The 14,814-nt window shown below is 42.1% G+C and overlaps 1 protein-coding gene across 7 annotated transcripts in view; it reads right to left on the reverse strand.

The window, feature by feature from the left end:
* Positions 1–6,896, reverse strand: part of AFF1 (ALF transcription elongation factor 1) — a 207,162-nt gene extending 200,266 nt beyond the window's left edge. For 5 of the 7 annotated variants that reach the window (XM_057546856.1, XM_057546862.1, XM_057546857.1 and 2 more), the window contains exon 1: positions 6,681–6,896. The gene's annotated coding sequence lies outside the window, so the exon portion shown is untranslated. The remainder of the gene's footprint in view (positions 1–6,680) is intronic. The other 2 variants (XM_057546863.1, XM_057546859.1) reach the window with 1 other exon arrangement.
* Between the last annotated feature and the right edge of the window lie 7,918 nt (positions 6,897–14,814).

A 14,814-nucleotide genomic window follows, 5' to 3' on the forward strand; every position in this document is an offset into this window, starting at 1 on the left:
CATTTCATGGTACAAAAAGGTTGCTGCCACAACCAGACAGCTTTTCAACATGCAAGGCAGGTAGAAGATGAGAGGAGGAAGGCGTGGCTATGTCAGCCACATCTCTCTCCTTTTGTCAGGAAAGGAATCCTTCCCCAAACCTATCTGAAAACCAGAACTAGGTCACGTGGCCTCCTCCAGCTGCAGGTAAATCAGGATACAAATTGTTGTTACTGGCTGAGAACAAACATGATCTATCACCTAAGGCTGGGCACAATGTAATCCCACACACAATCAAGGTTCTCTTAGCAACAAAAAAATGGGAATGAGCATTGGGGAAGAAAAGAACAGTGTTGGCCGCACTTATCTTTTCATAGTACTTACCACTACCTGAAATTAACTTATGCTAAGTAAATAAATATGTTAATGTTTATATCTCCTCAACAGAATGCAAGCTCTGTGTCCAGCTTTACTTATATATACTCAGAGCCTATATTTTAAAATAATTGACTGTCAACTTTCTCACAGTAGGCAGGTATTATAGATACTGGAATATAGTAAGGGTAGTCTAGGTTATGCTATAGTGGCAAATTAACCCCCAAATTTCAGTGGCTTGATAGCACAAAAACTTATTTCCTGATTATTCTTTATGTCTATTGCATATTGCAGGGGGAAGGGGAGGGTTGTAAGAAGGAGGCAGGGAGTTTTCGCCACACTGAGAAACCTAAGCTGGAAAAAAGCCAAGCTGGAAGCTCCACTATCTCAAAATGTGGCTGCGGGGTTTACTCTAGTAAAAAAATAGAGGTGGAGGATCTCATAAGAGCCGCTTAAATGCTTCAGTCCAGGAATATATGTTACTCCCATAGACAACCCACTGGACAGAATTAGTCACATGATTCTGTATAACCTAAGGAGGCGGAGACACATGGGAGAGCACATGAATGTTGGTAGTAAATATTTAAGCCTCATTCCCCATGGAATGGTAAGATTATCATACAATGATACATTGTATCATACATCATCACCATTTTAGAACTTAGACCCATTAAAGAAGTTTCTTGGAATGAACTCAAAGTCAGGGATACTCAGTAAAGCAATTATTTCATCTTATAAGGCAATACTTACCATTAAAAAAAAACAAATTTTTTTCCTTCAGGAGTAATAATAGGAAATATTTATGTAGCACTTATTATGTTCTGCTTCAAGCACTTGCCAAGCCTTATTACCTTTAATCTACCCAACTACCCAGTAAGGGAGATACTACAGTGTTGTTAACTCCATTGCATAAGGGAATGGAAAAGTATTGGGAGCCAACTCTCCATGGGTCATTTCTGCATACTGTACAAGCAGAGGCACCAACTGCCTTTGTTCCATACAATCTTTAAAGATACTTGTATAGAGAACAGCTTTGAAAAATATAATGTCTCCTTCTAGAGCAAAGGGCAGCAGGTTTACTATCCAGTATAATCAAGATAATGTCTCCCTCTGGAACAAAGGGCAGTCATGCTTAATGCCCATTATAAAAGATTAGGATTCCCTAAGATCAGGATTTCTCTCCTTAATATAATCCACTGTGTTTGCGGGTAACGTCTGACTCTCTCCACATCTCCCCTCTTTGGAAACTGGGGCTTAGGGAACCGGTGTAAGAAAATGGTGATACTCTGGCCACAGCTATTATTATGAATAATAAACCCATTCCCAAGAGTCCATGAAACTGTGGCAGGTTAGCTTGTTACCTTGAAAGCAGGGTAAAATCTCAGAGCCTTAACAGTTCTTGACAAGAAGTTAAGTAATTTGCCTAAGGTCTGACAGCTAGTAGGTGGCATATCCAAGATTCAAGCCCAAGCTGTCTGGCTTAGAAACCATGCTTTTAAATTCTCTGCTATACTGCAGTAGTCCTCAAAGTGTAATTCCAGAACTGGAAGCATCAATATCAGTTGCAAACATGTTACAAGTGCAAATTCTTGGGCATTACCCCAGACCTACTGAATCAGAAACTTGGGGAGTGGGGGAGGAAGAGACACATCTGTGTCTTAAAAGCCTTCCAGGAGATTCTGATGCTTACTATAAGCTTGAAAAACACTGTCATATGCATATATTCTGCATATATTCACGGTATCTATAAGATAGAACAAAATGGTATGAGTATATCCTGATTTACATAAGGATGTGAACTGACCTTTCATAACTTGAATAATAGATTTGAAGCACTAAGGGAGATGGCTCCTAAGCCCTTGCATTTAATTTTTAGGAAGGTAGGGATCTTTATTTGGTGCAAATAAATACCACATGTCTGTTTAATACGTCTGCATATTCTCCTTTGGAGTCACAAATATATGTCCATAATGCTAAATGAAAATACCTGCTTTTTTATTCCCACAATGATTAGAAAGAATTACTTAGCCAAGGAGAAACACTATTTATATTTGAGAGTCAAGCTGTAATTCTTGAAAAACAGGAAACCACATATCAACACAGCCAACACAGTGTACCACAGTAGAAAGGGCAGCAGGCTTTGAGTCACAGAGTCAAGTCACTTAACTTCTTCAACTCAATTTCCTGATTTTAAAATGGAAAATGAACTCCAACTTCAGAGTTGCAATTAGGCCTAAATGATATGTCATGTGAAAGCCGTTGGTAAACAGCTTTTGTGCTACCTGGATGTAAACTCCACCTGCATGGGCTCTTTCTCTGTCTTGATCTGGTGTTATCAGTTTCTCCAAAGCTTAGAGTACTGTCTGGCACATAGAAGATGCTCGATACTTATGAGGTATTGGGAATGAACATGAGGTATTATATTAATGATGTAATTGATTCCTCTGGGCTCCACTTGTCACAATAATCTCAGTCTTTTAATAGGAAAAAGTCACTTGAACAAGAAATCCTTAGTCATGTTTTAAATGGGGCAGATAATTTAAGAAAATCAGCTGATTTTCATCCCCTGGAGAACACTACTGAAGGAGTTCTGTCCTAAGGCATAAGACAGAAACTCCTATTAGCAACCCTCATGGCCTTAGAGCCTCATCGTTTCACATCTACGACAATCTCTTGTGCTCTTGTAAACAGTCAAGAATAAAGGATGTGCACCTACAAAGAACTAAATATTCCACATTTACTTCTTCACTGTGGTAGAATTTTAATAAATAGATTACAGGGTTTACGTAATCTCTTTTAATGAAATCTAATATTAAATCAGCAAATATTAAATAAGCTACTATTGTGTATAAAAAGAGACTGCTAGAAAACCATTGTCAAATATCATTTGAGAACAGAAATCATGGTTGAATTTATAATTTAATGAAAAAATATAATTTATTTACAAAACTTTATGTATGGTAAATGCAGTTCCTTAATTTGTACTCTCTCCAACATACTTTCTCGATCTCCTGAAAAATTAGTTAACGGTCTAGTCTTGAAATAGGGGAACTTTGGGCTTTTAGCTTCAACAGACAATTCTAAGATAGCAAATGAATTCAAGCTGAAGGACAGCTTTCAGTGTAGAGCTGCAATAGTAAGGAGAATATCCCAGCTATGTTGCTGTACCTTAAGGGACATCTGCAGAGTGTACTGTCCCCTGTGTATGTCTTATAATAATTCAGATATTTATAAATAAATTAGTTCTACCTTTTAACAAGTAGCACAGTCTATCTCAAGATTTGGAATTTTAACAGTCAACTAACTTCATAAAGGATTACGCAAATTTGTTTGATGAAAGAGCACAAATTACAGAGTTGAACGTGAAACTTCTTTCGTTTGCTTCTTTAAAAATATGGGGCTTCCCTGGTGGTGCAGTGGTTAAGAATCCACCTGCCAATGCAGGGGACAAAGGTTCGATCCCTGGTCCGGGAAGATCCCACATGCTGCAGAGCAACTAACCCCGTGTGCCACAACTACTGAGCCTGCGCTCTAGAGCCCACGAGCCACCACTACTGAGACTTCATGCCACAACTACTGAAGTCTGCGCGCCTAGAGCCCGTGCTCCGCAACAAGGGAAGCCACCGCAATGAGAAGCCCGTGCACCCCAATAAAGAGTAGCCCCCAACTAGAGAAAGCCCACATGCAGCAACAAAGACCCAATGCAGCCAAAAATAAATAAATAAATATTTTTTAAATATGGAAAACAGGTTTGCCTTTCCTAAGCTTTTTTTTTTTTTACCCATCTTTTCAACTCCCAAGGCACTATAACTTCAACTAAACAATCACATGGCTACAGTGATTTATAGAGGTACCTAATAAAGATGCAACTCATATATATACATATATATACCTTAATCGAACAATACTCTTCCAATGTAATCCAAAACCAAATTAAGCAAGTATCTTAGTCAATAAAAAAGTTACTTTTAGCTCCACCAAGTCCTTGCAAAATCCAGTGAAACCAAAAGGAAACAGAAGAGAAAGCCAGTTTTGACATAGTCTAACTACTTACCGTCTCATAACCCCACAATGAAACAGTGACTTCTGGTAGCAAAAAATGCATGCATATTCTGCATCTTGTAGGAGAAAGCAATGTTGAAAATCACCTGGGCTTTACTCTTGCCATAAATTCTCAGTCTCTTGATGATTTTTGTATTCTAAATTAATACACTTGAGTCTTAACACATTTTGAGTCTTCAAAATCGTATCTTTATTAAATTGAAGAGTTAAGCAACTGCCAAAGACACTACAGAAATTCAATTGCTACAGTGAATGAATAAGACATATTAACTCTGATATGTAACAGTTCATTTTCTTCCTGCAAGTGGGAAGCAAAGAGTCCATAGTAACACACCTTTAAGTTCCACATCCCTAGCCTCATCATCGCTGTCAGTTCTATTTAGAAAAAGAAAAGAAGGGGGGGCGGGGGGAGGAAGTCCCCAATATCTAAATTCATTTTTTTTTCCCAAAGCCTTGTATCCCACTCTTCAATACCTCTTTGTCTTAAAGTGACCAAATCTGTCCCAAATCATTTCCTTGGTTCCCTCTCCTAAATTAGTTGAATTCAAATTAGTTTTTTAAGTACTAGTTATCTATTCTACTTTCTCTCCTGGTCTCCTTTCATTCTCGTGGGTCGTTATCCTTTAGTTCTCTCCATTCCTCTTCTACATAAAATACTCTTCAAATAAAATACTTTCGGACACTGGCAAGAGACACCACCTTTAAATGAAAGCAGGCAAACCATCCAGGATTTTCAACTCTCCTGTGAATTTATTTCCAGAATATCCACTCAAGGAACCCTCGCCGCTAAAGATGAAAGGCAAGCTAAGGAAATACATTAGACAGAGGAAGTAAACATCGAAACAGGGCATGCCTAGGTATTCTTAAGCCTCTAAGCAGAACTAGACTCCCGAGTCCAAAGGTCTTTCTTTTTCGTGACTTCTATGCCCACGCGGAGTCTGACAACACGTAGGTCCGGGAGGGGTGTCCCACCACCGCCCGTTCCTTCTACCACCTCTGCATGACCTTGCTCTGGAGTAATTTTGCACAAGCAAAATCCCCCAAATTCTCAGGCCGGTCCCTTGCCTGAGGTTTCTGTGCCTCAATTACTGAGCTCTTCTCACCTTCCAACCCCCTCAGGGAACACTGGGTCTTCGCCTTAATGTACGGTTTCGCCTTTAAAGTTTTAAATCTGTCTGGTTTCTTGATGGTATGTCATCCCTCATCCCCCATCCCCATCCCCGCCTCCAACATGCACCAGGAGGGTTAAGACTACCCCATCCCACCCTTAAAAAAAACAAAACTTCGTCGGTAAGGCCTTCCCCACCCCCACTTCACCTCCCAACAGAGATGAGCTCCCGAAAGATTCGGACACACCTCCACCTCCAAAGCCAAGGGTCTTCCTGGGACAATTTGCACAACAATACGGGGTCTGTGTGTGTAAACTCCTATAAGACTAACCTAGGAGGAAAATATCAAGACCCTTGAAGGTCCGTCGCAGCTTCATTAACGATACTCCCAACACATTATAGGAAAGTATGATTCCTATAACCCTCCAATTCCTCTCCTTCCAAATTCGCCGACCCCGGCGCTCGCAAAGTCGGAGGGCTAGCGTGCCGCAGTCGGAGGATCAAACACCAAGAAAAAATTATCGTCAAGGGAAATTAACCAGTTCCATGTTCTGCAGACGCCGTCTCCCTCTGTGCCAGGAGCAAGCCTCAGAAGGTGCCTCCAACTTTTCTCCTCCCTCTCCAGAGTCTGCGGACCACCGACGCACGCTTCCACCTCAATCACAATTTGATGAGATTGGAACCACCAATCTGTCTCTACTAGACGTAGGGGGGAGGGGTGACTATGACGAGAGGGAAGGGAACTCGTAATGGAGGAGAGAAAAGCCCCGCTTTTACCCCCCGGAGAAACTTCTGGGACTCTTCTATTACGCAACCTCGGAACCAGGTTCCAAAATCCGAACATCTTTCCGCAAGACGCGGGGCGCACGGGCCAACGTCTGATTTGGGGGAGGAGAATGGGTCCCTTCCTGTGTTCCCCTCCCCAGTTTTTCTAGACGCTACCTGCTGGGATTTGTAAGGGAGGTGCGAGCTCTGCGTCTCCTTCGCCCGTTCTCCCCTAAGGTTCCCACTGGAAAAGCGGGAACGCCAGCGACTTAAGCCAGCGTGCTGGGAAGCCGGCAGCGAGGCGGCCGAGCCTGGGCTTCCCAGAAGTCAGCGACCGCGGCGTTCTGGCCAGGATGACCCCCAGCCCGGGGGGCGCAGGGTTCCGCTTACCTTCCAGGCCTTTAGTCCTCCAGTCTCGGGTCGTGCGCCCTCGCCGCCTCCGCCCGCCCCTGACCTGTTGCCGTGGGGAAGGCGCGCAGGTGTGGGGAGCGCAGGGCGCTCAGCAGCGTCTAGCGCTGAACCCGGCTCCCAGCCGCCGAGGCGAGAACGCAGCTGTGCCAGCGACGCGCGCAGGCGGCGGCCGAGTGCGTAGGAGCCGCGCGCTCGCCCGCTCGCTGGCTGGCAACCGCTGCGCGCCGGCGGCCCAGGAACGCCCAGGAGGCGAGGCCACGCCCCCAGGAGGTCACGCCCCCCCCGCGCTCCCCGGCCCCGCCCGGCCCACGCCCTCTAGCTGGCGCCACCCAGATGGAGAGGAACTGCTCGGCCCTCCCCCCGGGACCAGTGGGAGGATCTAGGGCGAGCAGCCTCTCAGGATGGAATACTGCAGTGACCGCACCGGCAGCATGGGTGACCCTGCCCCCGGCTGGTGTGGGACACAAGAACCCTTTCGCTTTACAGCGGGATTAAGCTTAGGGTCAAGTTCTGACTAAAGTGTCAAGGAGTCTTTTTGCAGTCTCTTACACAATTGAAACAGATTCTGTATCCTTTAAAGGAGATAATAACTAACATCTGGAGAGCGTTTTACAGTTTATAAAGGGCTCTTCACATACAGGCCTGTCTCATCTTCGTAACAGCCTTATAAAACAGACACATTATTGCTGCCGTTTCCCAAATAATGAAACCGAAGAGCTGAAAATAAGTATTGTGCCCAATGTCACAAGCTCAAAAGTGGCACGAGAAACCAGGTCTCCCGAATCCAGCCTCCCGGTTCTTGCCCTTCAGCAGCCCAACCCCAGAAAATTCTACTGGGTATTGGGGCTTTGTCAAATAGATCCAAAAGCTTATGTCTAGTTACTACCCGATCCCTTCTTTGAACATACCAAGGAAAGCATCACGCTGAGTTCTTTGCATCATCTCGCCTTCCTCCCTGAAAGAGATGCAGGAAGATTGTATCAAATGGCCCAGACAGGCTTTTTTCCAATATCTTAATGGTTTAAATGAGTGAAATTATTTGGATGAAGAAAATCATCTTATTCATATGTACTATAATGTAAATGTAAATTAATATAATGTATGAAAATATCCCCCTTCCGTGCCCTCTCTGTTCTCCCCTCCTTTGTTGTTGTTGCTTTGTCCCTCGTGTCCCTCATTGTCAATATGAACAGTATTTGAAAACCTAAGTGATAGATACTTGCATTTCCAAATTAAACTCTGGGCTGCTTGACTTAATTTCCCATGGACTGTCTTCCAAAATATACCTCTTCTCCCTACTCCCTATGCTCCCATGATGATATTGATTTGATTTACCTTAACAGCTAAAATAATTAAGGTGCCCCTGATGAGATCTAGTGTGCCTCTAGATGAAAGCTGTGGAGGTCTTCCCTGGGCGGGGTGGGACAGCAGTCACCCCTGACAGATGCGAGTTTGTGCACTTCTTAAATGTTTCTAACAGAGATTGATATCTATTTTAATCATAACAAATATGTTAACCTTTTTGTTATGGAATTAATATATTTCATTGTAAAATATATATAAGCCTGGTCATAATTTATAATCTGAAGGTTTTTGCCAATCTAAAACTTTTTCCTTTGTTGTGTTTCTAATCCCATGACACCTCCTAATACCTTCAAACTGTAGTCAATTTAGTAAATGATGTTGACAGTGCAAGTTTGATAATATTATTTTACTGCTTTTGGAGCTGAGGGATGTAATTTTGCAAAAATTTTTTGTTGAAGATGATGTAGCTTTGGTTCAGAGAATAGTTCATTTATAGGAATATTTTTAAGGCAATGTGCTAGGTGATAGGCCATATCAGTGACAAAGACAGTGCACCTGTTTTCATGAGATTCCAGTGCCTTGCAGATACAAGCAAGTAAATAAACAATTACAATGCATGCTTCTATTGATTAATTTCTGGAAGTGGAAATAGGTTATTTTAAAACACTTAAATAAAAACTAATTTTCTCATAATAAATAAAGAAAAAGCAGTTAGTCATTCTAGTGAGTTTTTTTTAAAAGTTGCTTTTCTGCCTTTTCTCCAGGTCACATTGTATAACCAGTTAATAAGCAGGCTATTTTAAATAGTGATTATACCATATCCAAATTTCTAAAATATTTATGACATAAAAGAAAAGTAATTATGCAAGAGAGATGCAGATATTTCACTTTATTAGCTACACTTTCCTCTATCTTCTTCATTATAGGAATTCTTTAGTTACATTTTTAGCTCACTCAATGAAATTCTAGCACTTTCTTCATCTTGACAACCTAGTCACTTTTATTTCTGATTATGTTTCTGCTAAGGTGAAGCGTTTCTCTGACATCAGTGATCTTTTTTACAACAGAACTGAAAAATTTTTTTTTTCCTTTTTAATACAACTATGGTACTTTATCAGCTACCTCTTCATGTAAGGACTCCTGAGATGTTACCTGACAATTTTCAGTCATGATTCTACTTAAATTTTGAAGACAAACAAGTGAACCCCCAGGGACTCACAGAAGCTCATAGGTGATATTCTCAGAGCTCCTGAACTGTACAAGGGGGCAGGAACACATGTTAAGGTTGAGACTGGGGGGAAATGTGCCTGCATCCCAACCCCAAGGCTGCTTGCTTGGGCAGACTGGAGTATTCCTAAACTCTGCAGTCAGCAAGACCTGAGTATTTTAAACCAGCAGTTTAAATTATGTTACTCCAAAAATTACTGCCTGTATATTTCAAAGGGAATGAATTTCTTCAAAGTGTAAAAAAATCCTAACCAAACCGGCAAATAAATCCTAACTAAGTCCTAACCTGATCATACACCTGTTGTTGATAACAACAACAACAACCAACCAACCCAGAGTTGGGGGGAAGGTGGTATAGATGAGGAGCGGTGACAGTGAGGAGGAAGGAGGAAGGGTTGGCCTACGCCAGGTAAAGGGCAGTGGAGATAGAGCCTGTTTCCAAAAAAGAACACAAAGGAGGAGGGGGAGTAGGACCTCCGGGCAAAGATTTTGAGGGGCAGTGATGAGAAATATAGGAAAGGTCAATGGCAAACTGATGGTGAAAGGCCCTACATGCCAACCTAGGGAGTTTTCTTTTCATCCTAAGCGCAGTGGGTAGGAGATTGATTTGATCAGGTTGCATTTTAGAAAGACTACTGTGGTTGCCATACGAAAATGAAAATGAATAGGAGACAGTAAGGCTGTAGTCATAATCCCCGAGGCCATGGAAGAAAGTGTACTGAGAGCTGGGCATAGATTGCAGGCAGATATAGAAATTCCCAGCTTTACATCTCTACCTGGGAGGCAGGTATGCAGATGTAAACCTGCTGTCTTTTGCTGCAAGAAGAACTAAGTGTACAATTATTGTAATTAAAATAACTGTATTTTATCTTGAACACTTTGCATAAAACATGGTTCCTAGTGACCAGACCTCACTTTTTTTTTCTTACCTCATTTTTTCTAACAAGTACATATGAGTTTTATATTGTGTGTGTTTTTTAAATAAATTTATTTATTTATTTATTTATTTATTTATTTATTTATTTATTTATTTTTGGTTGCTTTGGGTCTACATTGCTGCTCGCGGGCTTTCTTTAGTTGCAGTGAGTGGTGGCTACTCTTCGTTGTGGTGCACGGGCTTCTCGTTGCGGTGGCTTCGCCTTGCAGAGCACTGGCTCTAGGCGTGCAGGCTTCAGTAGTTGTGGCACGCAGGCTTCAGTAGTTGTGGCTCGCTGGCGCTAGAGCGCAGGCTCAGTAGTTGTGGTGGACGGGCTTAGTTGCTCCACCGCATGCGGGATCTTCCTGGACCAGGGCTCAAACCCGTGCCCCCTGCATTGGCAGGTGGATTCTTAACCACTGCGCTGCGCCGCCAGGGAAGCCCAGCTGTGTGAGTTTTTACCTATTGCTACTACACAATACTTCCCAATCCCCGTGGGATTATGAATATTTTTGAGTCATGTGATAGTATTGTTAAATTAATTTAGTATTTAAAATTGTAATTTGGAAAATCCCAATGAATCTGGAGAAAAAGAATATGAGCACAGATCCATATTTTTCTCTGAAGAAATAAATGTAGGGATTTAACTAAATTTCTACAATTTACCAGACATTTCACCCACATAGTTTTTTTTAATCCCCTTGAAAACATGTGTATAGTTCTAGTTCATGTATAAAGAAGAAATAAACTCAGAGAGATTATTCATCTCTATCATGATTATACAGCACATAAATAGCAGAGACAGTATTTGAACTCAGCTTTTCTATGGCTCAAGGTCATGTTCTTACCACTATCAGAATTAGATTAGTATAAATATCCCAACTAATGTCTGTTACAGTTAAATTTACATCAGCAAGCCTGAGGGAGTTCGCAATGGGTTTTCAATCTGACGGTTACAGCCGGAGGGTTAAATAGGAAGTGGATAAGTAAGCTGAGAGATTATGGGAAAACCAAATATTTGGAAAATGAAAAAGGGAAAGAAATAACAGACAGAGCCAGAATACAAGAACCAAGTTATGGTGCCCCAGTGGGAGCGAGATTGAGGGGCAAAAGCACCCTAAAGATTATGGCACAACTTTAAGAACGCAATACTCAATACTATGGTTCACCTCAATCCCTATCTCTCTTCTAAGTTCCAAACTATCACCCTCATTTGTTTGCGGGAAATTTCCACAGGGTTGTCCCATCGGCAAAACATACTCAGCACATCTAGTATGAAGCTCATGGTTTTTCACTGTCCACCCATTCTTTCACAACCCACCCAACCCAATTCCTCCTGTTTGGTCTCCAACTTTTGTGGCTGGTACCGTTATAGACCCAGGATTCAGGTTCAAATGTCCATTACCAAGGGAACCCTCCTACACTATTGGTGGGAATGTAAATTGGTGCGGCCACTATGGAGAACAGTATAGAGGTTCCTTAAATAACTAAAGATAGAGTTACCATATGATCCAGCAATTCCACTCCTGGGCACATATCTGGAAAAGACGAAAACTCTAACTCAAAAAGATACATGCACCCCAATGTTCATAGCAGCACTACTCACAATAGCCAGGACATGGAAACAACCTAAATGTCCATCGACAGAGGAATGGATAAAGAGGATGTGGTACACACACACACACACACACCCACACACACACACACACAAACACACACACTGGAATATTACTCAGCCATTAAAAAGAATGAAATAATGCCACTTGCAGCAACATGGATGGACCTAGAGATTATCATACTAAGTGAAGTCAGACAGAGAAAGACAAATATCATATGATATCACTTATATGTAGAATCTGAAAAACTGATACAAATGAACTTATTTACAAAACAGAAAGACTCACAGACATAGAAAACAAACTTATGGTTACCAAAGGGGAAAGGGGAGGAGGGAGGAATAAATTAGGAGTTTGGGATTAACAGATACACATGACTATATATAAAATAGATAAACAACAAGGAATAGCACAGGGAACCATATTCAATATCTTGTAATAACCTATACTGGAAAAGAAACTGAACAAGAACATATACATATATAACTGAATCACTTTGCTGTATACCTGAAACTAATACAACATTGTAATACAACTATACTTCAATTAAAAAAATAAAAATAGGGACTTCCCTGGTGGCACAGTGGTTAAGAATCCGCCTGCCAATGCAGGGGACACGGGTTCGAGCCCTGGTCCAGGAAGATTCCACATGCCGCAAAGCAACTAAGCCCATGTGCCACAACTACTAAGCCTGCGCTCTAGAGCCCGCGAGCCACAACTACTGAGCCCATGCGCCTAGAGCCCGTGCTCCGCAACAAGAGAAGCCACCGCAATAAGAAGCCTGCACACTGCAACAAAGAGTAGCCCCCGCTCACCGCAGCTAGAGAAAGTCCGTGCGCAGCAACAGACACAACCCAGACAAAAATAAATAAATTAATTAGTTTTAAAAAAATAAAAAATAAAAAAATAAAAATATATGAACACACACAAATACAAACTATAGAAAACTGCCATTATTACATTGATGAAATTAAAGTTTATTAATTACAAAAAAAAGTCCATTACCTACCAAGTCATACTTAACTTTCCTTTTATATATCTCCCTGCCCTACAAGTTCCCTTCTTGTTTTTGTTTCATTTCTCCATTCTTTCACTGAATAGCTACTAAGTGTCAGGTACTAATTCTGATCAATTACAGAGATATAAAGACAAATATGAGCCTCTCCTCGTCCTTGGAGAGTTCACATCTGGAAGGAGAGTGTCGAAGGCAGAATTCTAAGATGGCCCTGAAGATTTCCACTCCTGGTGTGTATCTGCTGTTTAACTTCTTCTCTTTGAGTGTGGGTGAGTCTGATCTAACCAGGTGAGCTCTTCTTTAAAAAGAAGATCTAGGGGTCAAAGAAGGAGGAAGTCAGAGAGATTGAAAGCTACAGCAGATGCTCGCCTTTGGCCTTGAAGGAACAAATTACTATCTTGTGTAGAGGGCCATATAACAAGGACCTGAGAGAGGCCTCTGGGAACTGGGAGTGGTCTTTGGCCTCCAGTTGGCAAAAAAATAGGAACCTCAGTCAGACAACTGCAAGGAAATGAATTCTGCCAAGGAACTTCGAAATAGATCTTTCCCTAGTTAAGACTCCAAATGAAGATACACCTGGACAACACCTTGACTTCAGCCTGGTAAGATCCCGAGCAGTAACCCAGGTAAAACATGCTGGCCTTCTGACTTACAGAAGCTGTGAGGTAATAAATGGGTGTTGTTTTAGACTGCTCAATTTGTGGTAATTTGTTATGCAGCAATAGAAAACTAATACAGAGAGATCAAAGAATAAATAGATCACTGTCACACAGCCTGCTTAGTGCTATGGTACAGGCACGCACAAGGATGCTCTCAGAGCCTAGACAGAGGCATCTAACAAACACTAATGAACTCAGGGAAGGCATTCTGCCAGAGTTAGAACCTAGGATGAATCACAAAGGGAAAGACGGAGTTGGGGGATGTATGACTGGGGAGGGCAGAATGCTGTGTGCGCAGAGGGAGTTAATATGCACAAGTCCCAGAGTATAGAGCAAGGATAGAGATGTAAGATAGGGTAATAAAAAATAACACCATTTACTAATTGTATACTATGTAGTAGTTCAGTGCTAACCTCAACTGAGGTGTTCACAGTAACCCTGTGTGTGCTGGTGTGTTGCTCATTTGCCTCAAATCCAGTCCCTGCTCTTCCTCTACTGTGCTGTGAATCACAAGGGGTTGATTCTTGAAACTACCTTTTCCAGACTTCTTGCTGGGCAACGGGCTTTTGCCTGGGTTGAGCCAATGGATGGCACTGGGAGGAGACTGGAGGCAGGAAGAGAGGGGACTCCAGGGTGCTTCTCTTCTCTCTCTGCTCTGGGCAGTGGCTCTGGCCCAGCGGCTGCACCTCCTCCCTTGGCTAGCTCCCACAGACCCTGATGAGTGGCTCTGCCTCCTGGGCTCCAGGAATACTATGTCTTCCCTTAGTCCCAGCCTGGGGTGTGGCTGTTAGTTGCTTCCTGCAGTTGCTTAATCCCTGGGTAGTCTCACCTTCCCCTGTTTGCTCTAACAGCTCTCCAGTCTGTACCTTTTAACTAGTTCCCTTACTAAATTCTCTCTATTGAATTACCACCTGGCAGGAGGGTTATTTTCCTAATTGCATCTTACTGAATCACCATGCTTTACATATGAAAGAACTCAGAAAGACTGAACAAATTGCCTAATAACTCACAGTTTAGGATATTGTGGGGCTCAACAACGTAGAGCAAGTCTGTGACTCTGAAGTATATCGCTTTCTAACAAGCTGCCTTGTGTCTCTGAATTTACCATCATCACCGTATCGAGTCAGCTCCTTTTCATTTCACTGTTACAGTAGCCTCTGAACCATTCTCCATCTCTCCTCCCTCCTCTCTCTCTAATGTGTTCTCCACAGTGCTGCCACATGAGTCCTCTTTAAGCATATCTCTGGTCATGTGACATATCTGGCAACTGCAAAGAGAAGTAAGCACCAACTCCCTCATTCTAGACTCAAGACTCCCTAGAATAGTTCTTAAATCAGTCTTTTTGGCCTCACTTTTGTTAAATATTTTGCTCTAC

Source organism: Balaenoptera acutorostrata, chromosome 5 (assembly GCF_949987535.1).
Source record: "Balaenoptera acutorostrata chromosome 5, mBalAcu1.1, whole genome shotgun sequence".
Classification (NCBI taxonomy): Eukaryota; Metazoa; Chordata; class Mammalia; order Artiodactyla; family Balaenopteridae; genus Balaenoptera; species Balaenoptera acutorostrata.